We start from the raw sequence: 24,291 nt of genomic DNA on the forward strand, positions 1-24,291 counted from the left end.
AGTCCTTCACAGTTTTAGACTTCACCACTTCCTCCAGAAGGGCATTCCAGGCATCCACCACCCTTTCTGTGAAGAAATACTTCCTGACATTGGTTCTTAGTCTTCCTCCCTGGAGCCTCAGCTCGTGACCTTTGGTTCTGCTAATTTTTTTCTGATGGAAAAGGTTTGTCATTGTCTTTGGATCATTAAAGTTTTTCAAGTATCTGAAAGTCTGAATCATATCACCCCTGCTCCTCCTTTCCTCCAGGGAGTACATATTTAAATTCTTCAATCTCTCCTCGTATGTCATCCGATGAAGACCCTCCACCTTCCTGGTCGCCCTTCTCTGTACCGCTTCCATCTTGTCTTTGTCTCTTTGTAGATATGGTCTCCAGAACTGAACACAGTACTCCAGGTGAGGCCTCACCAAGGACCTGTACAAGGGGATAATCACTTCCCTTTTCTTACTCGATATTCCTCTCTCTATGCAGCCCAGCATTCTTCTGGCTTTAGCTATCGCCTTGTCGCATTGTTTCGCAGACTTCATATCATTAGACACTATCACCCCAAGGTCTCTCTCCTGCTCCGTGCACATCAGCCTTTCCCCCCCATCAAATACAGTTCATTCGGATTTCCACTCCCCATATGCATGACTTTGCACTTCTTGGTATTGAATCTCAGCTGCCATATCTTCGACCACTCTTCCAGTTTCCTTAAATCCCGTCTCATTCTCTCCACTCCTTCCGGCGTGTCCACTCTGTTGCAGATCTCAGTGTCATCCGCAAAAACACAAACCTTACCTTCTATCCCATCCGCAATGTCACTCACAAAGATATTGAACAGGACCGGTCCCAACACAGATCCTTGTGGTACACCACTTAAAACCGCTCTCTCTTCAGAGAAAGTTCCATTTACCATCACACATTGTCTTCTGTCCGTCAACCAGTTTGCAATCCAGGTCACCACCTCGGCACTCACTCCTAAGCTTCTCGTTTTATTCACCAGTCTCCTGTGTGGAACCGTATCAAAAGCTTTGCTGAAATCCAAGAAGATGACATCGAGCGCTCTTCCTTGATCCAATTCCTTGGTTACCCAGTCAAAAAAGTCAATCAGATTTGTCTGACAGGATCTTCCCCTGGTGAATCCATGCTGCCTCTGGTCCATCAATTCTCCGGACTGTAGATAGTTCACTATTCTCTCTTTCAACAGTGACTCCATTACTTTTCCCACCACCAAAGTGAGGCTAACCGGTCTGTAGTTACCAGCCTCCTCTCTGTTCCCACTCTTGTGAAGCGGGCCCACCACCGCTCTTCTCCAATCACTCGGCACCACTCTTGTTTCTAGGGATCTATTGAACAGGTCACACAGCGGACTCGCCAGCACATCTCTGAGCTCCCTCAGTATCCTTGGATGAATCCCATCAGGCCCCATGGCTTTGTCCACTTTCAGATTCTTTAGCTCTTCCCATACATTTTCTACTGTAAAAGGATTTTCATCTATTCCACTTCCCTCCAGTTTCTTGTTGTGTAGAGATGGTCCTTCTCCAGGGTCATCTTTATTGAACACAGAACTGAAGTATTCGTTTAATATTTTTTGAATATTGATCCAAATAAGAATAGATCAGGTTTTCCTGTAGACACTATAGCCATTTGGTGGCCATTGTGAAATGAGTTGGTGCTCTTGGTTCAGTTCCCAATGGACATGTGTTCATATCACAAAAACCACCATCACAATTTGGTAAACATTGGTACCACTTTTGGCAGTCACAACAGAGAAGCCATACACTGCACAGGTACAGAAATTGACGTATTCTTCCATCCTTAAGACGTGGCCTCTCCAGAACAAGGAAGAGACATAATGACACAGTAGCCTAGGGAAGCTTGCACTACTGCTGTATCTGCTATACCTGTTCTGTGGATAAACAGATGATTTTGATCTCCAGTACTGTCAATCTGGCATCTTTCAAAAGAAGCACTGTTTAAATTTAAATTTTAAAAAATGTGTATTAGGCTCCTCCTGTAATGCAAGAAAACCTTCTCTTTCATTACTATGATATCTGAGATCATGGTGTTGCATCGGGAGGTGGACCCTTGGCCTAGTGCAGGAGTGCTAGGCTCCCTGGTTGGACCCAGAGAGCGCCTGCCACTAGGAGGCAGAGCACAAGAGGAGACAGAGGCTAGCTGGAGCTTCACTACTAGCAACCAGGGGTTCCCTCGGGTTGAGCCCTTGGTTACCCCGGTCGCCTGGGCTTAGGTGGGCCTCACAGGATCTCCTTGAGAGAAAGTTCAGAGGTGTGCCCACCACGATCAAGGGTGCGCGGTCGATGCTCAGGCTAGAAGTATGGGGTGCTGTTGCAATCATCGGTCTTCGATGGCTTCGCCCCGCCTACCTCTCACTACTTGCGGCTCCTCCCACTCATCTCGGATTACTGGCTGCCGGTGCCAGACCTCTCGTCTAGTGGAATCTCTGTTACTGCTAAGTGAGTACAATACAACTGAGTCTCTCAGCTCTAAGGGATCAGGTACTCGCTCCTCGAGGGCCTGTTCTCCCTGTCTCGGAGCTTCTTCTAATTCTACCTGGGACTCTGAATGCTTCTCATTGTATACTCATAACTCTCAGACTCTTTCCACTACAGCACAGCCTATCAGAGGATTCGCTATTCCAGGGTTCTGTGGGAGACCTGCCCAGCTGGGCTCAACATCTGTTATAAATCTGCTGTTAGTTAGACTGCGGAGTTAGCAATCTGTTATTGATCTGACATAAGCTGCTGCTAGGAGTAGCAATCTGATATTAATGGCTCCTAAAGGAGGAGGAGTCAGCAATCTTGTAGTGTCTTAGATATCGTCTTGCTAAGGAGTAGCAATCTGTAATAAATCTGATGTAGTTGTGGGTGGATCCCTGGGCCAGTGGCAGATGACCATGCCCCCGGGAGGATATCCCGAGAGTGACCACCGGCTAGGCTTGAGTATGGAGACAGACACACATTAGTTCTTTTATTAAACAGGTTTTTGAAACCACTAGAGGTGGCAGTAGTGAGCTGATATGCCCGGCAGGGCTGTAGTCCCTCAGGTACTGGAACAGTGATCCGGGATGGCTGAGCTGTTGAGAAACTGTAGAAAGTGAGTAGGCAGACTAGGCAGAGTTCATGAACAGAACTAGATGACAAAACTCACATAAGGTCTCAAGGAAGCTCAGGAGCTGGAAAGGTTTAGGCCCTCGAGGAGCGAGTACCTGGTTCCAGGGAAAGCTCTGAGAGAGCGATGGTAACAAATAATTGTTTGTAGCAGCGTTAGCTTCCAAGCAGAAGAGAACCTTCAGAGTGTCCAGGAACATGGGCCCTCGAGGAGCGAGTACCAGTTCCTATCTGTAATCTGAAAGTAAAGAAAAAGAGCGAGGCCCCCGCTCAGACTGCCTCTGCCTCCTCAGACTTACCTCTGGTAAGTCTGAGGAGGCAGAGTAGTTTGGGGGGAGTAGTCCATAGGTAGCGAGACACATTCCCATACCCAACCCCTTGCTAACTCAGATAGCAAAATAGAGACCTTTAAATATTGGAAGCGGATGACGTCATCTCAGGAGGACACCCCCGAGGTTCGCGCCCTTGGTGGTACTTCAATCAGAGTGTGCGCGCGCGCCATAGGTCTTCAGACAACATGGCGGATCTGCAATGTCGAGCCAGTCCGAGGACACCGGAGGGAGATGGCATGGAGACGCCATAGCAGCCAGCCGTCCATCAGAAACAGAGGGAGTCGCCACAGAGGTAAAGAGGGTGGCGTGAGGACGTCGAGCAGCGACAGTCGCAACAACATCTACTACTCACTCCTGCCACCTCTGGTGGTTTCCAAAACTGTCTATTAAAAGATTCAAATCTATGTGTGTCCAGAGTCTAGCCTGACACTGTGGTTTCTCACGGGACTGCCCCCCGTGGGCGTGGTCAGCTGCCACAGTGTCCAAGGATCCACCCAAACATCAATAACCATAACAGGTGCCAGAGAAGGCCAGAAAAGAGTCTCTAAATGCAAGGCAAGGATCAAGGCCAGAGTCAAGATAGCGTAGTCAGCCAAAGCAGGGGTCAGTACCAGTGGTCAGTCCGTGGATAGTCAGCCAAAGCAGGGTTCAGGTTCCAGTGGTCAGTCCGTGGGTAGTCAGGCAAAGCAGAGTCAGGTTCCTGTAGTCAGTCTGTGGGTAGTCAGGCAAAGCAGAGGTCAGGTTCCTGTAGTCAGTCCATGGGTAGTCAGGAAATGCAGAGGTCAGGTTCCAGTGGTCAGTCCATGGGTAGTCAGGCAATGCAGAGGTCAGGTTCCAGGCAGCGTGCAGATGTGGTCAGTGAAACAGGCAAAGGTCAAATCCAGGCGGTGATCAACGTAGTCAGAAACAGGCAGTACCGAGAAGACAGTCCAAGAGGTACTACCTGGGTAGATGAGGAACAGAAGGACGCAGGAACAGAAGACCCTGGAACAAGGCTGGAATGAGACTGGAACATAGACTGGAAACACAAAGGCAAACTAGAAATCACGGAGTGATCGACCCGATTGCCAAGGCAAGGAAATGTAGGCAGGCACTTCCTTTTCTACAGTGTTCAATCAGGACGCGCCGCGGAGCTGGGATCCACCCCTGGCCCTTTAAGGGACCGGGCGGTCCGCGCGCAGGCGCACCTAGGGGTGGGGCCGACGCCTCGGAGGACGCTGAGCCCCACCATGAGGCCTGGCTGGAGGTCGAAGGCCTGGCGACCGCCGCCGCGGGACGCCAAGGCCTGGCTGTACTCGCAGTTGCTGCAGGGGAGGATGACCTGAGAGCCGTGGAGGAGCTAATGAGGTGAGCAGGCCCGGACACGGGCCGAGCATGGACGGGACGCGCAACACATGGGTCAGGATTCCTAGGCTAGACACCTTTTCTTATAGTTACATCCCCTGATATTCAAAGTATTCTACATGCATCAGTCTGACATAAAACAACCTTATTTCATTCAGAACATAGCAATAAGCAGCTTTCAAAAACTTCAAACACATACTTCTTCTAGGGAATGAAACTGAAACTAGAAAGAAGAATGAACATGCTAAAGTTTTGGTTTGTCTTGATTTCTCATTAAATTATAGCTTTATCATGATAGCATCTTTAAAAATTCTTCTGTTTACTAATCTAAACTACAAACTATTTTTAAAAATAAAACCAAAAACATTTTAAACAATTACCCACTAAAGAAATAAGCATCTTAAAGGCATACAATAAGCACAGAGGTTCCTTTATTGTGAAGAAATGAAGGCAAATCCAGAGATCATCTGGGGTCTAGGACCCAGCAAAAAGGAAGTAAGCTGGGCAGACTGGATGGGCCTTACACATCTTACCTGCCATCTTATTCTATGTTTTTATGTTAATATAGTTGAAGTACTCTGATCACTCATTTAAAAGTTTGCTTCTGCAATGCACATATGGAGGCTGTGCTGATGTTGCCAGAATTACAAAGGGAGCTTGACTTGTTGTTTTTTTAAAATGGTATCACGAACAGGAGAGGAATGCACAGGCTATGTTAAACAAAAAGCAAGGAACACCCAAAAACTGGTTCTTCACAGGTACAGGTCCTATTTGTAACAAGGAGCAACACTCTGTGACAGTTGATACAGCTCTCTTGTGCAACTATTGTAGGGCCAGCAGGGCTTCCCAGACCTGTCCTGATGACCCCCACAGCCAGTCAGATTTTCAGGCTAATCACAATGAATATGCATCTGATATATTTACATGCACTGGAGACTCAGTATATGCAAATTTATCTCCATATTCATTGTGAATATCCTGAAAACTCATCCAGCTGTGAGGTTACCAGGACAGGTTTTGGGAAACCATGATTTATGGAAAGCATGGTACCATGATAAAAGCTATTACTACTGCTTAACATTTCTATAGTGCTACTAAGCATATGCAGCACTGTCATAAAGCAGAGCTTTCAATCTAGGTGAGATACACAGAGAAGACAATTGTTTTGTGGATCTTACGTGCCAATTCTTCGTGGGATTGTCCACAAGATAGCATTGCTTCATGGTTATGGAACACCTATCAAAGAGCCTTTTGCTCAAAGTTTTACGAAAGGAATATTTACAGAAAGGAATCATTAAAATCCTTCATTGATTGCTGCAGCCTGCTCACTCTTGCTGTCTGTAATCAGTTCTGTGAGTACGACTATCAAGAAAAAATGTGTGCAGGTCAATGAACATATAACTTTCCTTTAGAGTACAGAATATTAGAGGTTCAAGACAGAAGACACCATTATCAGAATTTAAAAAATTAATCGTGATCTATGAATAATAATGGATAATTTCACTGAGTTGGTTTTTGCTCATCAAATATATAGTATCACTCAGCTTTCCCATTTTCATTCTGTAGGTAGAAGAATGAGGTGACACTCTTGATTAGCTGAGACACCATTGCTTACATATCTATAAATGATGAATGGATATTAGTGATACAAGTATGAAATAAGCCTATCATTCCTATTGTCAGCCATTAATAGAAGACCTAAACCATTTGTGGCAAACATTCATTGCAGCTCAAATTAGAGCCATTTTCAAGAAACCTGCTCTATGATATGTTATATTATATCCCATTTTATTTCACCTTCCTTCATATCTTGCTAAAAATGGTCATGTGCATGCACGATACATTGTAATTGTAAAGCTGTCAGGGTTTGCCAGGCTCAAGGATACACTGATAGATTTATATTTCTGGACAGCAGAAAATGTGTACTGCAAATAGCTGGGTTTGCTGATTATCAGGAGCTGTAGGGAATTAGGGATTAACAAAATGAGATTTTATCGCTACCCAGTGCTCCTTAAAAAAACAGTATCTATATTCCTCACTTTACGTAGTGTATAGATATACTTTTAATAGAAGAAAATCATAGGCAAAATAAATGCTAATTCAGTTTAGAAAGAACATTATGGGATGACAGATTCTTAGTGAACTGAATTTCAGGAATGCTAGAAAAGCAACGCTTCACATTTTGCTGGTAATTTTCAAAAATATTTACATGCATGAAAATTACCCTAGGGTTATACAGATAAAACTATGTGTGGAAGCGATTCTGTGCATACTTTGATGCAGATTGCAAAAAGGCATTCCCAGGGTGGAATTGGGGCAGAAAAATCATTTATAAACATACGTTTGATTTTCGAAAGTATAGGCATTAATGTTTGCATGGATATTTACATCAACACTCTAGTAGGTGAAAATGTGCACATCTATGACATGCTAAAGTACATGGGAGTCCCGCTATGTATCAAAATAGACTTATGCAGGTAAGTCTGCTTTGAAAATTAGGGATGAAGTCCATGTGTAGTTTGTTGTGCATGTGGTCTTCAGCATTACATGGGCTACATGTAACTGCTAACAGCAGGCCTAGCTATGCTTGTACCATTCAGCACTGAAACATTCTGAACATGGAAGATAGTTTTATGGCATGAATAAATGTATTTTATAGGAATCTGTAGTAAATCAAGAAAATGTTCATTTTAATGACACTTAAGACTGCATCATTTATTCTCTCCTTCCATCTTTTACAATCTGCATGATTGTAGACTAAGCCAAATAAGCTAGGGACAAAAATTAGCTCAAATCCACTACCTTGCCCTCCCGTCCACAAGGTGCAATATAGCTATGAAAAAGATACAAATTAATTTTAAAATTAGCTTGACACCTGAGATAATAGAAGTGTTTAAAGTGAACGGATACCAAAATGCTATTAATAATGTTAATCACTATATAGCAGTGCTTGCTCCCACCATGGCAACCTTCTAAAATGTGGAGTTCTGACACTAAGGACAAAACCTCTGGAGCGAAAGCATTAAAACTTTGGGGGGTCACTTCCTTAGTGTCAGCTGGATTTCTAGTTGTGTATGCAAGATCCCTAAAATATACCAAATATTAGAATTTCTTCATGTAAGATACCACATTCTATTTTGTTTCACACACTGAATGATATATACATCAGGATAACTATAGCACCAGCAGCAGCGTGATGAAATCTGGTACACTTAGTGTTAAATGTTTTGGTTTTTTTAAAGCATTTGTGGGAGGGTTAGTGTCAGGGGAGCAACGCACAATTTTACAGCATTTGGAAATGCGGGTTCAAAATTCAGCATAAGTCCCAAGAAAAATATTTTGATGGCCTCAACCTTCGGTTCTAGCCTACCTCATAAAACTACCATGCTTAACTGTACCTAATGGGAAATCTCTTAAAACAGCAGAATTAGGCTTACCAAAAAGTGCGCTAACACTGGCAGAGATGTGTGAAGAAAATAACACAACATCCTTCATTGTTTATACATCATTCTAACTCTGGGCTGGATTTTCTAAGCTCTCAGAACTTAGAAAATCTGGCGGTAACTGGGGGCAGGGAGGCAAAGCGGGGGACGGGCCTGTGAAAGCCGGCAGCGATCACACCTCCGTGGTGCGATCGCTGCCGGCTTTTGCACCCAATAGCACCACAGTGAAAGGTGGTGCTATTGGGCGCGATACTGGCGGCGATAAGGATTCTTACCTTTCGCCGTTAGCGAAGTCGTCGCGGAGTCCACCCCGAGGCCGTCCTGACTCCTCCCCTTCCGGTGCGGACTCCGCCCCGACTCCACCCCGATTTAGATATCACACGCAAAAAGTCCCTTTTCGCGTGCGATACCTTTGGAAAATGACCTCCTTTGCCTCTTAGGGGGTCATTTATGAAGTGCTATATGGCGTTTCCGCATGCAAAAAATGCCTTTAACACATGCGAAAATGCCATTAACACGTATGAAAGCACCATAATGCATGGTGCGATGCAAATGAGAAAAAGGGGAGAATTTGTGGGCTGGGCTCACAGTTTTGTGAAGCTGTATTGCATGGCTTTAACTACACCATTTTCATGAAGCTGTGTGATAGGGCTTTATTGCATGTTGTGATGTTTTTGCAAATGCTGTTTTTAGTAGTGTTAAACTCCTGGAGAGCCAGCCTAGCTATCAGGGCCCTCCTACAACCACTGGGGGAGAGAGAGAGAGAGAGAGAGAGAGAGAGAGAGAGAGAGAGAGAGAGAGAGAGAGAGAGAGAGAGAGAGAGAGAGAGAGAGAGAGAGAGAGAGAGAGAGAGAGAGAGAGAGAGAGAGAGAGAGAGAGAGAGAGAGAGAGCCTAGCCATAATGCCCTCACACTAGATAGGTATTTATATCTTTATGGGAGGTCCACCTAGTAATGCGAGGTGAGGTATAAGTATTAGTGTAGGGGTTAGGGGCCACTTTGACATTCAAAGTGAGACGTACGAACAGAACAGTGCTCTCTTGTGAAGATTTGATGACCTTCGGAGTGAGGAAACTCACCCAAAGATGAGATTTGTGCATTGTTCTCTCAACCTAGCTTGATGTTACCCAGGAAGAGAGTCCATCAAGCTAGGTTGAGAGAACATTGCACAAATCTCATCTTTGGGTGAGTTTCCTCACTCCGAAGGTCATCAAATCTTCACAAGAGAGCACTGTTCTGTTCGTACATCTCACTTTGAATGTCAAAGTGGCCCCTAACCCCTACACTAATACCTAAACCTCACCTCGAGTTACTAGGTGGGCCTCCCATAGAGATATAAATACCTATCTAGTGTGAGGGCATTATGGCTAGGCAGGTTCTCTCTCTCTCTCTCTCATATTTATTTAACAGCTTTTATATTTACATCGAAAGGAAAGGTGGAAAATACAATGAACGGGGAGGGGGGTGAGGGACAACAAGTTGAGGCTCTAAAAGGTGAGCCTGAATGGATAAACTAGCAAAGTAAAATATTAGCAAAAATGTTATCACAATTTCACATAGGTATTAGCACAAATTGCAATAAACTGCCTATTACCATAAAACACACCCCTTTTCCTATCACATGCAATATATAGTGCATTTTGATAAATCCAGGCCTTAGTTTCCACAGTACTGAAAAACTCAACAAAATGAAAGAGGGGAAAAAAATCCTTTTGGTATATGCTGGAAAAGACGATCTTGGCAATACAATTAAATCATTGTAACTGCACTAGAGGACCACACGAGCTGATAGACAATTACTGCTGAGAAAAATCTTCAGCAACCTATTTGGACTTGAGGGATCCCATGCAGGGCCATAAGAAAGACATAAACGGAGCTGCTAGACCAAACAGATTTATATTTTTCTGTCTAAAGGACCCTATCCTAACAGGATACTCTTCATTTGGAGACTGTAACAAGACAAATGGTACATTCTGCACGTCTAGCAGGTGTGCTTTTTCTTGTCTTATGCTGGAATGCATTGACAGTGGAGGAATGGAGATCATTTGTCTTTATCTTTATAACACCTGACAAGAGGCATGATTACTGCTGTAAGGGTATCAAAATAAAGAAAACACATCCTGTCCACCAGCCCTGTTATTTATCACATTCGGAACTGCTGCTGACCAAGGCCAGTATGATAGAAATTCTTTGTAAGATTGCCTCTGCTTCTGAAATTATTATTTTCCTCCTCAGGACAATATGTGGAAGGTACAGATCTCACCTGTACTGTCTGTTTTTGTTCTGTTGTGAGTGTTTCTGGCAGCTTTGTCAGCAGCCGTGACTGTGTCAGTGGTTCTCAACCTAAGTCCAGAGCTTCATTCCACACCTGTTACAGAAAAAGGTTTTATTAACATTTATAACATTTTTATAGTTGAAAAAAGCTTAATCATCTACCTGAGGCATGTTTAATTTTTCATGGGAAAATAAACAATTTTGCTGAATGAAATCGGTGCCCAGATCCATAAGAAAAAAAAATATCAGTCTGAAAACTCTCAGCAAAATTCATGGAAATTTACCAAGCAGTAAAAATTAGAAGTAGATGTCATATGGCCCTGCAGCAGATTTTTGCAGATCAATAGCTGATTTTGATAGTTAATAAAAAGCTTGACAGCTAGTTTGATGAACTTGTGGATTTTATGCAGGTTTGACAAACCTTATTATTAAAATTTTGCCCATCCCTGCTTAACATTTTATTTTGTTAATAATGCACATAAATATAATCTATGAAGGATCCTGTAATTGTTCAAGATGGGTGCCTCATTTGTATTTGGTTGTTAGGTGAACTTGGCAGTCTGCAGAATTGTAGTCTGGTAAATCTGTGCAGTTCTATTTTCTTGGTCGAACAAGATGCTGATTCTTTAGAGGAGATTTAACAATTTTTTTTTTATTATTTATAAGTTTATCATTACAAAGCCATACATGACAAAGAAAAGGCAAATCAAAAAAAGGGACTATTTCTGCAATAGAAATAATTGTAAAAAGAAAAACAGAAAGTGGAAAAAGTACATTGCCATAGACCACAATAAGAGAGGGAGGAAAAACAAACAATTTTGGGAGCATAACAAAAGAAAATCAATATAAGAAACAAAGCTTAACTTACTGCAAGGTTGAGGTTCATAATCTTATTAAATGCCTTCTAAGGGCACTGAAGTTAGACACTTCTGATCTGAAAAGAAACGTAATTGTTCGGTTAGAAGGAAATTATATCTAAAACTAACATAAGCAATAATACATTTACATGGATATCTAAGCAAAAAGGTTGCTCCCAATGACAAGCCTTCCTGACGCATAGCAAGAAATATTTTCTTTCTTTCTTGAGTGGATTTAACTACATCTGGATAAATCCAGATACGTTTCCCATAGAAGAGAGCATGGGCTTTATGAAAGTAATATTTCAAAATCATATTTAAGTCTTGCTCAAAAACAAAAGAAACCAAAAGAGTCTCTCATTCTTCAACCTCTTTGCCGGAATGCTCTAAAATAGCAGAAACATCAAAGACTTTACAATTTAATATTACATCATATACTATAGTATAATAGTAGCAAGGAAGTGAATTATGATTGTGAGGACTGCAGCCTTCTCTCCCCTGCCCTCAACAGATCTCTCTGGAGAAGTCAGATGTGAGCGATGATGACTTTGGAATGGATTAGTGGGAAAGAAAGGGATCAGTGCGATCTTGATGGTTTTCATAAAATTTATGGACTCTATATATTGTTTCTCTGCATTTGGGAGCCAGAACTTTGCTACTAATAATGGTTCAGGTTGATAAAAGGTAGTTCCCTTAGTAAACTGTGGTATACCTTCCAAGTAGCTTAGAAAAATTCTAATATAGAATTAGGAGGAAATCACCTTGCAATAGTCGCCAAGTTGGGGGACATTTACACCGAATGCCTTGCGCTACTTAGATATGGACTATCTGAGAAGTGTCATTTTTTTCTCGTTTCTTTGTGATCGTGTTCCTAGGGTTGGAAGGAATGGGGAAGAAGAAGGGATTGTTTGAAAGGAACCATGTATGAGGGTTTTTTTAAAAATGTTTTTAAGTATTTCAGTCACTGTGTCATTTTGCAATTCTGAATTTAGTTGCCTGGTTTTATTGTCACATAGTCTCTATTTTGTTCTGTATTATGACATCAGTTTTTTAGAAAACTAATAAAAACATTTGAAATAAGATACGTGCCTGAAGCAGTTAGTGAGAGCAAAAATTCTGAAAGGGTTTTTAGTCTTGGCCTACTGTTTGAGGCACCCCACAAATAATCAAACATATATCACATGGACCATATTAATCTATCATAAATCATTCTTAATGTTAAAGTTTAAAAAGCATCATTCATTGCTTAAACAAACGGGGAATCTTGGTCCATTTGGTAGAGATGAATCCATTCCTACTCTCCATTTAGAAGGCTTTTGTTGACTTTAAAAATAAGCATTAACTATTATATAAAATTTAGAGAACCAGTCATTGAAACCTTATGGAAAATTTAAAGAATGTAAGAACACTGTTAGATGAGCTCTCTGATTGGCTGACAGTCAGATAATGATTAATAATGGTCTAAGAAGATTCAGTGCCCATTTGTTTTAAATATAACTCATGCCTATGTTATGGCAGTACACTCTGGCTGAAGCAGACAAGCTCATTTTATAAAGCAAAAAATTTAAAGGGAAGATGGTTTCTTAATTTTAAAAGCTTCTGTTCCTTTACTGTCTTCTTCACACTATTTAATAAATGTAAAAATAAAACCCAATATATATGTATATCTATCTATCTATCTATCTATCTATCAAATATTCCAGAATAAGCAGTATATAAAAACTTGAAAAAAATATATAGGCCCAGGATGCAATTAATGGAACTTCTTGGTACTTCAGAGCAAGTAACATCCCATGATATCCAGCAAATTAAATGCAACTTAATTCCTGCAGTGCATTATGTGTGTATAAATTCAAAACTAGAGATTTTTTGAAGGTTTTGCCAGTTTATGGAAAAGTTTTCAAAAGCCAGTAAATGATTGAGGTTTTTTTGTTATAAAAGGCAATCCTTTGAAATCCCTATTACATCAGTACTTCTACCAGTGCAACACCTCATTGGTTCTTCTAGGATACTGTGCCAGTTATACAAACATTAATGTCAGTTGAAATATGTTTGATAAATTGACCCTAGATTTTGTATCTCTGCACTGTGGGAGGTTCAGACTGGAAATGTCTTTTGATAAACCAGACCCCATGAGTTCTGATCCTCCCTGGTATCTATTAAAATACTTTATTCCACCTACCCTTTTACATAATTCTTTTACTCCATGTCTGTTACTGGAAGTTAAGAAACTCTGATATTTGTAAGCACTCCTATTCATAGGAAGCTGTCTCACACTGAGAATTTCAATGCATTCCTAGGCAATTTGACATTCACAAATGCAGCATGAAGTCAATTTATTAAAAGAGTTTAGGTTTGTCCAAATACACAATACAAGAGAAACTTTTGAAAATGCACTTGAAATCTATATGATGAACTGGGAAATACTTTGTGTGCATGTGTGTGTGTTTATTTTCTTTTTTGCACATATATATAATATATTTGCCAGTTCACCATAGAAATTTCTGTCTTCTTTTGCCAAAGTGCACTGCCATGGTATAGGCATGGGTTATACTTAAAACAAATGGACATTGAATCTTGTTAGTCTATCATAAATCAGTATCTGGTTCTCAGCCAATCAGAGAGCTCATTTGACAGCGTACGGACATTCTGTAAATTTTCCAAATGAGGCTTCAATGACTGGTTCTCAGAATCTTATATAATAGTTAACTCTTGTTTTTTTAAAGTTTTCAAGAACTTTCTAATGTAGGCTGTCAAATATAGGCAAATAAATTGCAGACCTAAATTTAAGTACCTAAGTTTTAGGTACATTTTCTGTTGAAAACTTAGGTTCTCTAAATTCAATTGAAAATCTTCCAAAATGTATGCATCTAAATGAAGGACTAAGCATTTTTTTTAAATTGATCCCTTGATATATGGCCTTATTCCTCACAATGCACCTAGGTGATGTTTTGAAATCCATGAGCATACACCTTGGGTTAAAATGGTCATTTGTTTATTTATTTGTTTGTCAGGCAACAAAGCATGGTACAACAATCACCCATTCCCATCAAACTTCTCCCTAATCATCACATAACGACATAAACAACCCTATTAAAATACTCCCTCATTTTGAATATATATTAACAACTAAACCCATAAAATTTATCAAATGAACAATAATCATTTGTCCTGTTAATAATCAAACTCCAGCCAGTCTCTCCATACATTAAAGAATATAGTCAGATCCAATCTCACTATTCCATTGGGATCGCATCAAATCAAGTATTTACCTGTTTCCTAAACTTTAAATAATCACCTTCAAGTTTCACATCAAGAGGTGAATTCTTCCATAGCTTTGGACCAAAACAGCAAATTGAAAAGCTCCACCTTTCTGAGACCAAGGAGCAGCATAAGAGATATTTTGGCTTCTTTTGATTTTACCAATCTAAGTAGATTGGTAGGCCATGGCAAATGCATTTAAACATTGAAGATCAAATTTTAAACTGGATGCAGGCCTCAATGGGCAACCAAGTTAACTTATGAGAAACCGGGGTGATGTGGTCATGTTTCTTGGCTTCTACCACTAATCATGTCACAGTATTCTGAATCAATTTTGGTGGATGTAAACTCACTCCCGCTAAACCGTAATAAAAACTATTATTTTTATTTGGGATTAGCAAGTGGGGATCACTTGGTGGATTACAGTTTTTAAGTCATATAATGGAAGACAGTGATTTAGTTGTCTAATCTAAGACAGTAAAAACCTGAATGCACCATATTTGAAATTTAAACTTTGATCTTTAGATTGCTATAAAGCCACACATCCAAAGTCATTACTGCTTCCTTTGGGGTAAGCAACAGATCTCTTGCTTTTGGTAGAAATAATAAAGGCCTTTTTCTATGACTAAAGACATAGCCACTCTGATTTATCTGGATTCAGTTTCAGGCTGTTCTGATCAAACCATATCCCCAATGTTGCTAAACAAATATTGATATTCTCTTTGACTTCCTTCTTATTTTGTCCCACTGGTGCCACTATATGAATGTCATTTGCAAATTGATGACAAATAATTTCAAAGGAGCTAATAAGTTCCACTACTGGGGCCAAATAAAAATTGAATAATAATGGAGTTAACATAGAACCTTGCAGTACCTCCATTTCAAAGAGCAAGGAGCAGAGTTCTCCACATCCTAACTTACCTGCTAAACTCTACCAGTGAGGTAAGACTGAAACCATTGCAACACCAGTCCTCCTAAACCAAACTAGCTCTGCCACCACAAGAAAAGGCCATGGTGAAGGTCACATGATGATCTGAGTAGCAGCAGGACCATTTAGCTCTCGCCCGAATCCCTTTAAAATCCTTTCATTTCACATACTCAACTTCTAAATTCTCCAACATGAACAGTAAGGATCCCCTAAAGCGCCCTATTCCTAAAATGTGGGCAGTTATGGACTCAAAAAGAGAAATGTGAAAGAAAGCCTGGCTCCAGATCACCGCACCGACAGTGCCACTGAATATTCAGCATCAGGCGATGATGAAGTTGCAGAATCACAGGTATTCCCGGCATCAGGGGATGCCCTTAAGAAATATTTTAACATTTTTTCTGAAAAAATATCTAAGAATATTGACACTAAACTAGCCATAGTTATGAAAAAAAAGTCATGAACCTGGTGGCATCGTGCGGGTCATGAAGAGCACTCGGACAGGATGGACATTCGAGTCACAGACTTGAAAAATGCCTACACAGCTTATGGTAAAAAAATCTAAAGCTTGAAAGGTCTGTGAAAGTGTTGGAGGAAAAGGCAGAGGATATGGAAAACTGAAGCCATTGCAATAATGTCTGGATCTTTGGATTGCTGAGGCTTCAGAGGGCCCCAACACTGTGGCCTTTGTCTCAAAATGGTTGCCAGAGCTACTGGATATAGAGGCCAAAGCGGGTAGACTTAAAATGAACAGGGCGTACCGATTGTTGGCACCTGTTACGGTCCCGGGCCGTGCCCCTGTCCCTCTGCTTACCTCGGGTCGGCCCGGGCCACTGAAGCGCCTCCCCGCTCAAGAAGGCCCAATCCTGGCCTCTGCCACGGCGCTCCCTCTGCGAGGGAGACGCCACCAATCCAAAGCGCTTGGCCCCGCCCCCTAGGCGCGTGCACGTGGGGGCTCGAGATTTAAAGGGGCCAGCGCGGGCAGAAGCAGGACAGCCCTCGGATGACGTCAGACGCTGCAGGGGTATTTAAACCCTGCAGCTAGGCCTATACTTTGCCTTGCAACAAGGTTCACTCTCAGTTGAGAGCTACTAGTTGCTGCTTTCGTCTACTGGCTTACGAAGCCGGCTTCCGACTACTGGCTTCTGATTTCGGCTTCCGACTACTGGCTTCAGACTCCGGCTTTCTTCCAGGAGGCCTCTCCTAAGTCCAAGCAGCTCGGGTCCTCACAAGCTCCTCTCGGGGGGACCACGGGCTTCCAGTGGTGAAGTTCCAGTTGGCCTCCTGGCTTCAGCTCTACTCTTCTCGATCCTCTGGAACTCCTCTTCAGATACCAGCCCACAGGAGACCGCACGTAAGTCCAAGCGGCTCGGGTCCTCACGGGCTCCTCCTGGGGGGACCTCGGGCTTCCAGTGGTGAAGATCCCTCCGGTCTCCTGCTCAGTGCCGCCTCCCGGCTTCGACATCCACTGTAGGCCTTCCCATGGTGAGTCTTCATCTGTCCCAGCCAGCTCAAGGGTCCACGAATCCAACAGTACCTCTGCCCGGTCCTCAGGGACAACCGAGAGCAATCGTTGCTCACTTGAATAATTTTTCAGATAAACAGAGAGTATTAAATGCAGCCAGAATAAAGAAAGACCTTTTCTTCCAAGAGAAGAGAATCTTTACTTTCCCTGATTTCTCTGCAGTAGTTCAAAATCATCACCAAAGCTTCAATGAGGTGAAACGCAAGCTGTGAGATATAGGAATACAATATGCTTTGCAATATCCTGCTAAACTTTGGCTTGTCGGTTCAGGGCAGTCTAAAGTTTTTCAGTCCCTGGAGGAAGTAGAAGTATATCACAATGCTGACTCTACTACAAATGCCAATCGCTGACAGCATGACTCTTCTTACTTCTCAGTTATTCTTATTGGATTCCTCTTTTTGATGGTGGGATCGGGCAGGAATACCTGCTCGTAGGAAACTGTGGTCGCATGCCATGGCTGCTTGTTTTCTCTTCAGAATTTACAATTTTTTACCTCTTTTGTTTTTTATTTTTGTTCAGACTTCTTTTTTAATTTTTCTGATTTGTTCTAGCTTACTTTGGGGCTATTGAACAATTCATTGTCTCCTCAATTTCCTCTGTCTCTTACAGGATTTTGTGTATTTCAGCGGACATTGTGTATGTCTGGCTTGGTATACGACTGTATGCTCATTATGATTATTTTGGACAGATTTTGCAAACAAAAATGAAGCTTCTTTTGCTACTTTGTTTTCTTTGGAACAGATTTTTTGATTCATAACTTTGTGCCTCATAGTCCGAATTCTTATTTCCTTGGTTCCTTTAGTATACAATTTCTCTATCATGTACACATACCTATGGGATATTCATTTATGTGGATGGTTCTTCCTAATGCTGGGGTTAATTTCATCAGGTGATGGTGGGTGGGGTACAAGCGATAGGTTTAAGTTTGCTGGAATGAGTTTACCAAGGGGTGGGTCATATATATTGGGAGAGATTTTTTGGATGTTTGGGGTGGGTTCTTTATGCGGAAACTCTGAGTCTGTCGATGGATCACACTCAGATGGGCATACTCTTTAATTTGGGTTATTGGTAAGCAGTATCAGAAGGTTATCTGGGTGTTGGGAGATAAGTTGGGATTGGGAGAGAATGGGTTTTTTTTTCCCTTTTGAAAACATTGTCTCAGTCAACAATTATAATGTTCTTTTCATTTTGTTTATATAGGGTATTACATTTTCTATTGAAAATGGGATGCATGACACGTTGTTAAGATTTACACGCATTGTTAAACTAATTTTATTTATTTTGCTGCCTATTTAGGTTGACAAGGTATTGACCATGATGCTCATTTTATCCTTCATATCTTTCTCTGTTGAGGGTGATGTATCTTACTAACATTAAAATTGTCTCTGTTAATGTCAGAGATCTTTCTAATCCCATCAAGAGAACTAGAATGTTGTAACATCTCAAAAATCTAAGTGCCAATATAGTGTTCCTTCAAGAAGCACACATGACACAACCGGACCATCTAAAGCTGGAACAGGGTTGAGTGGGAAAGGTGCTGGTTGCTTCTTATTCCACCAGGAGTAAAGATATTTGTATCTTAATTCACAAAACCTTGCCTATTTCCATTACTAGAACCTTTCGTGATCCTGAGGGAAGGTTTGTAATTGTTGAAGGTAATATATATAGAGTGACTCTTATTGGTCAATGTCTCAATGTCCTTCATTGGTCAATGTCGCAATCAGTACTCTGAGGAGTTTTTTTGTGCAAATATTTGATGTTCTCAAAGCTTATACTGCAGAAAAAGTCATTATGGGTGGGGGGTGGACAGACTGGAATCTGTGCCTGAATGCTTAATTAGATAGATCTCACTCTCCTAATTCTTCCTTACCAATCCCGGCCACTTTGAAAAATATTATACAATTTTATAATCTTAGTGATGTTTGGAGAGCACATTTTCCCAGCAGTTGAGTCTATACTTTTTGTTCTTCCACACATCATGCCTAGAGCAGGATAGACTTTTTTCTTTGTAATTTTGATCCTGACGTTTGTAACTGTCAGTGATATTTTGGCATCTCACTTAGCTGATCATCATCCTATTATACTCTCTGTGGATTTTGTTAAGGAATATGGTTCCTGGAGCTGATGGCGCTTAAATCTATCACTTCTCCAGAACTGTGAGTTCATTGACGTGGTAAAAGGTGGTAAAAGTTGCAGCTGCAAAGGTTAAAAGTGTTCAAAAAGCATGGACATTGTTTAAAAATGCAATCCTAGAGGCACAGTCCAGATGTATTCCACGCATTAAGAAAGATGAAAGGAAGGCAAAATGATTACCGTCATGGTTAAAAGGTGAGGTGAAAGAGGCTATTTTAGTCAAAAAAAATCCTTCAAAAATTGGAAGAAGGATCCATCTGAAGAAAATAGGATAAAACATAAGCATTGTCAACTTAAGTGTAAAATATTGATAAGATAGGCGAAGAGAGAATTTGAAATGAAGTTGGCATTAGAGGCAAAAACTCATAATAAAAACTTTTTAAAATATATCCGAAGCTAGAAACCTGTGAGGGAGACAGTTGGACCATTAGATGACCGAGGGGTTAAAGGGGCTCTTAGGGAAGATAAGGCCATTGCAGAAAGACTAAATGAGTTCTTTGCTTCCATGTTTACTAATGAGGATGTTGGGGAGATACCAGTTCCGGAGATGGTTTTCAAGGGTTATAAGTCAGATGAACTAAACCAAATCACTGTGAACTGGGAAGATGTAGTAGACCAGATTGACAAAATAAAGAGTAGCAAATCAGCTGGACCGGATGGTATGCATCCTAGGGTACTAAAGGAACTAAAAAATGAAATTTCTGATCTATTAGTTAAAATTTGTAACCTACTATTAAAATCATCCATTGTACCTGAAGACTAGAGGGTGGCCAATGTAACCCCAATATTTAAAAAGGGCTCCAGGGGTGATCTGGGTAACTATAGACCAGTGAGCCTGACACCAGTGCCGGGAAAAATAGTGGAAACTATTCTCAAGATCAAAATCGTACAGCATATAGATAGACATGTTTTAATGGAACACAGTCACCATGGATTTACCCAAGGGAAGTCTTGCCTAACAAATCTGCTTCATTTTTTTGAAGGGGTTAATAAACATGTGGATAAAGGTGAACCGGTAGATGTAGTGTATTTGGATTTTCAGAAGGCATTTGACAAAGTCCCTCATGAGAGGCTTCTAAGAAAACTAAAAAGTCATGGGATAAAAGGCGATGTCCTTTCATGGATTACAAACTAGTTAAAAGACATGAAACAGAGAGTAGGATTAAATGGTCAATTTTCTCAGTGGAAAAGGGTAAACAGTGGAGTGCCTCAGGGATCTGTACTTGGACCGGTGCTTTTCAATATATATATATATAAATAATCTGGAAAGAAATATGACGAGTGAGGTTATCAAATTTGCAGATGATACAAAATTATTCAGAGTAGTTAAATCACAAGCAGACTGTGATACATTACAGGAGGACCTTGCAAGACTGGAAGATTGGGCATCCAAATGGCAGATGAAATTTAATGTGGACAAGTGCAAGGTGTTGTACATAGGGAAAAATAACCCTTGCTGTAGTTACACAATGTTAGGTTCCATATTAGGAACTACCACCCAGGAAAAAGATCTAGGCATCAGAGTGGATAATACTTTAAAATCGTCGGCTCAGTGTACTGCAGCAGTCAAAAAAGCAAACAGAATGTTAGGAATTATTAGAAAGGGAATAGTTAATAAAATGGAGAATGTCATAATGCCTCTGTATCACTTCATGGTGAGGCCGCACCTGGAATACTGTGTACAATTCTGGTCGCTGCATCTCAAAAAAGATATAGTTGCGATGGAGAAGGTACTGAGAAGGGCAACCAAAATGATAAAGGGGATGGAAAAGCTCACCTATGAGGAAAGGCTGAATAGGTTAGGGCTGTTCAGCTTGGAGAAGAGATGGCTGAGGAGGGATATGATAGAGGTCTTTAAGATCATGAGAGGTCTTGAAAGAGTTGATGTGAAACGGTTATTTACACATTCGGATAATAAAAGGACTAGGGGGCATTCCATGAAGTTAGCAAGTAGCACATTTAAGACTAATCAGAGAAAATTCTTTTTCACTCAATGCATAACTAAGCTCTGGAATTTGTTGCCAGAGGATGTGGTTAGTGCAGTTAGTGTAGCTGGGTTCAAAAAAGGTTTGGATAAGTTCTTGGAGAAGTCCATAAACTGCTATTAATCAAGTTTACTTAGGAAATAGCCACTGCTATTAATTGCACCAGTAGCATGGGATCTTCTTGGTGTTTGTGTAATTGCCAGGTTCTTGTGGCCTGGTTTGACCTCTGTTGGAAACAGGATGCTGGGCTTGATGGACCCTGGTCTGACCCAGCATGGCAATTTCTTATGTTCTTATGTAAGTTGCTCCGCCACCTTTAACTCACATGCCTGCTCCACCTTGGTTTGCCGGGGACCCTAAGCAGTGCCGAGGATTTCTGAATCACTGCTTCATCAGATTCTCGTTTCAGGCTCAGCAATTCCCAACAGATCAAATCAAGACGTTGTTCATCTTATCTTTACTGGATGGCAAAGCCCTGGCCTGGACGACCCCGCTGTGGGAACGCGGGGATCCCATTCTCGGAGACCTGTCCCGTTTCGTCCAAACTTTCCGCCATGTATTTGATGAGCCGGGTCATCTGTCCACTGCTGCTTCAAAACTGCTTCAACTCTGCCAAAGTTCACACCCACTGGCCGAGTTTGCTGTACAATTCCGCACTTTGGCATCTGAACTGGGTTGGCGTGAGGACAGCCTACACGGTATCTTCCTCGAGGGGTTGTCCACTCGTATCAAGGATGAGCTGGCCGCTCGAGACCTCCCGGATGACTTCGAGGCCCTCATTGATCTGGCTGGTCGGATCGATCGGTGTTTGCAGCAGCCTGCAAAGGAACTTAAGCCAGCTGGCCACACGGTTCCCTTGACTCCTTCCTTCTCTCACCCATTAGTCTCCCCAGCAACATCTGGGGCTTCGCTAGAAAACAGGGAAGAGCCCATGCAACTGGGCCGTAGCCACCAGTCTTCAGAAGAAAAACAGTGCCTTAGAACCCTTGGACTGTGTCTCTACTGCAGCAGTAAGGGGCATTTGTTGGCCCAATGCTCTGAACATCCGGGAAACTCCCGGGTTTAGGTGTCACTAGGGAGCTGACCCTAGACTGCATCAATCCCGCTCCTCAGTGTACCATACCCGTCACACTCCAGTTTTCCGAAGGGTCATTCACGACTCTGGCTTTCATCGATTCCGGGGCTGGAGGAAACATCATCCTAGCTGAATTGGTACACCAACTCCAACTTCCCATACTTCACTGCAACCCACCACTGCTCATCTCATCCATCCAAGGGGAACCACTCCCCGGCCGAGTCACCTCCTGTACAGCCCCAGTGACCCTCTACACCAGAGTTGTCCACCCAGTGGTACTGGGCCTTCTTTGGTTGCAGAAACACTGCAGGACTGGAGGACTCTCCAAATTGCGGTTTGGGGCCCTGAATGTTTTACTACTTGTCTGCATCTAAAACCACAGCCGCCACTCCAAATTGCTACTACCATCATTCCTCTGCCTCCACAGTAGGCCGACTTTTCCGATGTATTTTCCAAGGAGGAAGCTGAGACCCTTCCAGCACATCGTCCCTTTGCGCCATCGATCTGCTGCCTGATGCCGTTCCACCCCGGGGATGGGTATATCCGCTGTCCTTACCAGAGACTCAAACCATGTCTAAATACATAAAAGAAAATCTGGACCAGGGCTTCATTCGTCCTTCATCTTCTCCAGCTGGTGCAGGGTTTTTTTTGTATCTAAGAAGGATGGTTCATTAAAACCCTGCGTAGATTACAGAGGGCTCAACGCCATCACCTGCAAGGATTGCTATCCTCTCCCCCTGATTCCGGAGCTCTTGGACCGCCTCTATGGAGCCAGAGTATTTACCAAGCTGGACCTGCGAGGTGCCTATAACCTGGTCCGAATAAAACCTGGAGACAAATGGAAGACCCCGTTTAACACGCACGACAGTCATTAAGAGTATCTCGTGATGCCAATCGGACTGTGCAACGTGCCCGCAGTCTTTCAGAATTTAATGAATGAACTGTTTCGGGACATGCTTCATAAGGAGTAATTGTCTACCTTGACAACGCCTTAATCTACACCAAAGACCTAACCACTCATCGCTTACTGCAGGCTGCCAATGCTGCCAAACGAAAGGCGGATAAACACCATCGACCCGCTCCGTTGTTCAAACCAGGAGACCGAGTTTGGCTTAGTACCCGCCACATCCACCTGAGGGTTCCTTCTATGAGACTTGCCCCCAAGTACATCGGACCTTTTTCTATCAGCAAACGCTTGGGACCTGTAACCTACCACCTATGGCTCCCTGCAAGCTTCCGGCTACATAATTCCTTTCATGTATCACTATTGAAGCCGTTTATATATTCCCAATTCCATACTGCGCCTCCTAAACCACCTGAAGTAGAGTCCGATAATGATCCAATCTACCAGGTTTGGGAGATCCTGGATGTCCATCGGCATCATAGATGCTGGGAATATCTGATTGCCTGGGAGGGCTTTGGTGCGGAAGAAAATTCTTGGGAGCCATCATCCAACATCCTGGATAAGAGTCTACTCCAGCACTTTCATCAACCTCACACCGGCAAGCCTGGCCATTCTCGGAGGGGGCGTAAGAGGGGGGTTCTGTTCTGGCTCCCAGTCGTGGCAACCCCCAACCAGCCCCCCCTACCTGCTTTCCTGCTTCTCTTCACCGTGGCTCAGCGTGGCATGCTTCGCTTCGCGGCTGGCCTTCCACGGCCCGCCACATGGCCGCCAATGCCATCCTCCTCTCTTCAGTGGGGCTCTCCTTAGGCGCGTGTGCTCGGGAGTCTCTGCCTCTTACAGAAACAAAAGCTGGAGAATTAGTCCAGCCCCGGAAGATGACATCATCCAGTAGGGGTATTTAAACCCCACAGCTCCTCCTGAACCTTGCCTTCGCAACAGGTCCTCTTTGCTAGTGCTAGTTGCAACTGCCTTCCTCTGTTCCTGCCTTGTTCCAGTTCCAGCCGCAGTTCCTGCCTCGTCCCTGCTCCTGCCTCCATCCCTCGGCTTGATCAGGAATTTCACCTTGGTCCATCTTCTCGTCTCTGCCAGTCTGCTGCCCTTCTTGACCCTTGGCCTGTTTCA

The 24,291-nt window shown here is 42.5% G+C and overlaps 1 pseudogene; it reads right to left on the reverse strand.

Moving 5' to 3' along the window:
- Positions 1–24,291, reverse strand: part of LOC115089436 — a 1,328,227-nt pseudogene that overhangs the window by 624,546 nt on the left and 679,390 nt on the right.

The sequence above is a fragment of the Rhinatrema bivittatum genome, chromosome 4 (assembly GCF_901001135.1).
Source record: "Rhinatrema bivittatum chromosome 4, aRhiBiv1.1, whole genome shotgun sequence".
NCBI lineage: Eukaryota > Metazoa > Chordata > Amphibia > Gymnophiona > Rhinatrematidae > Rhinatrema > Rhinatrema bivittatum.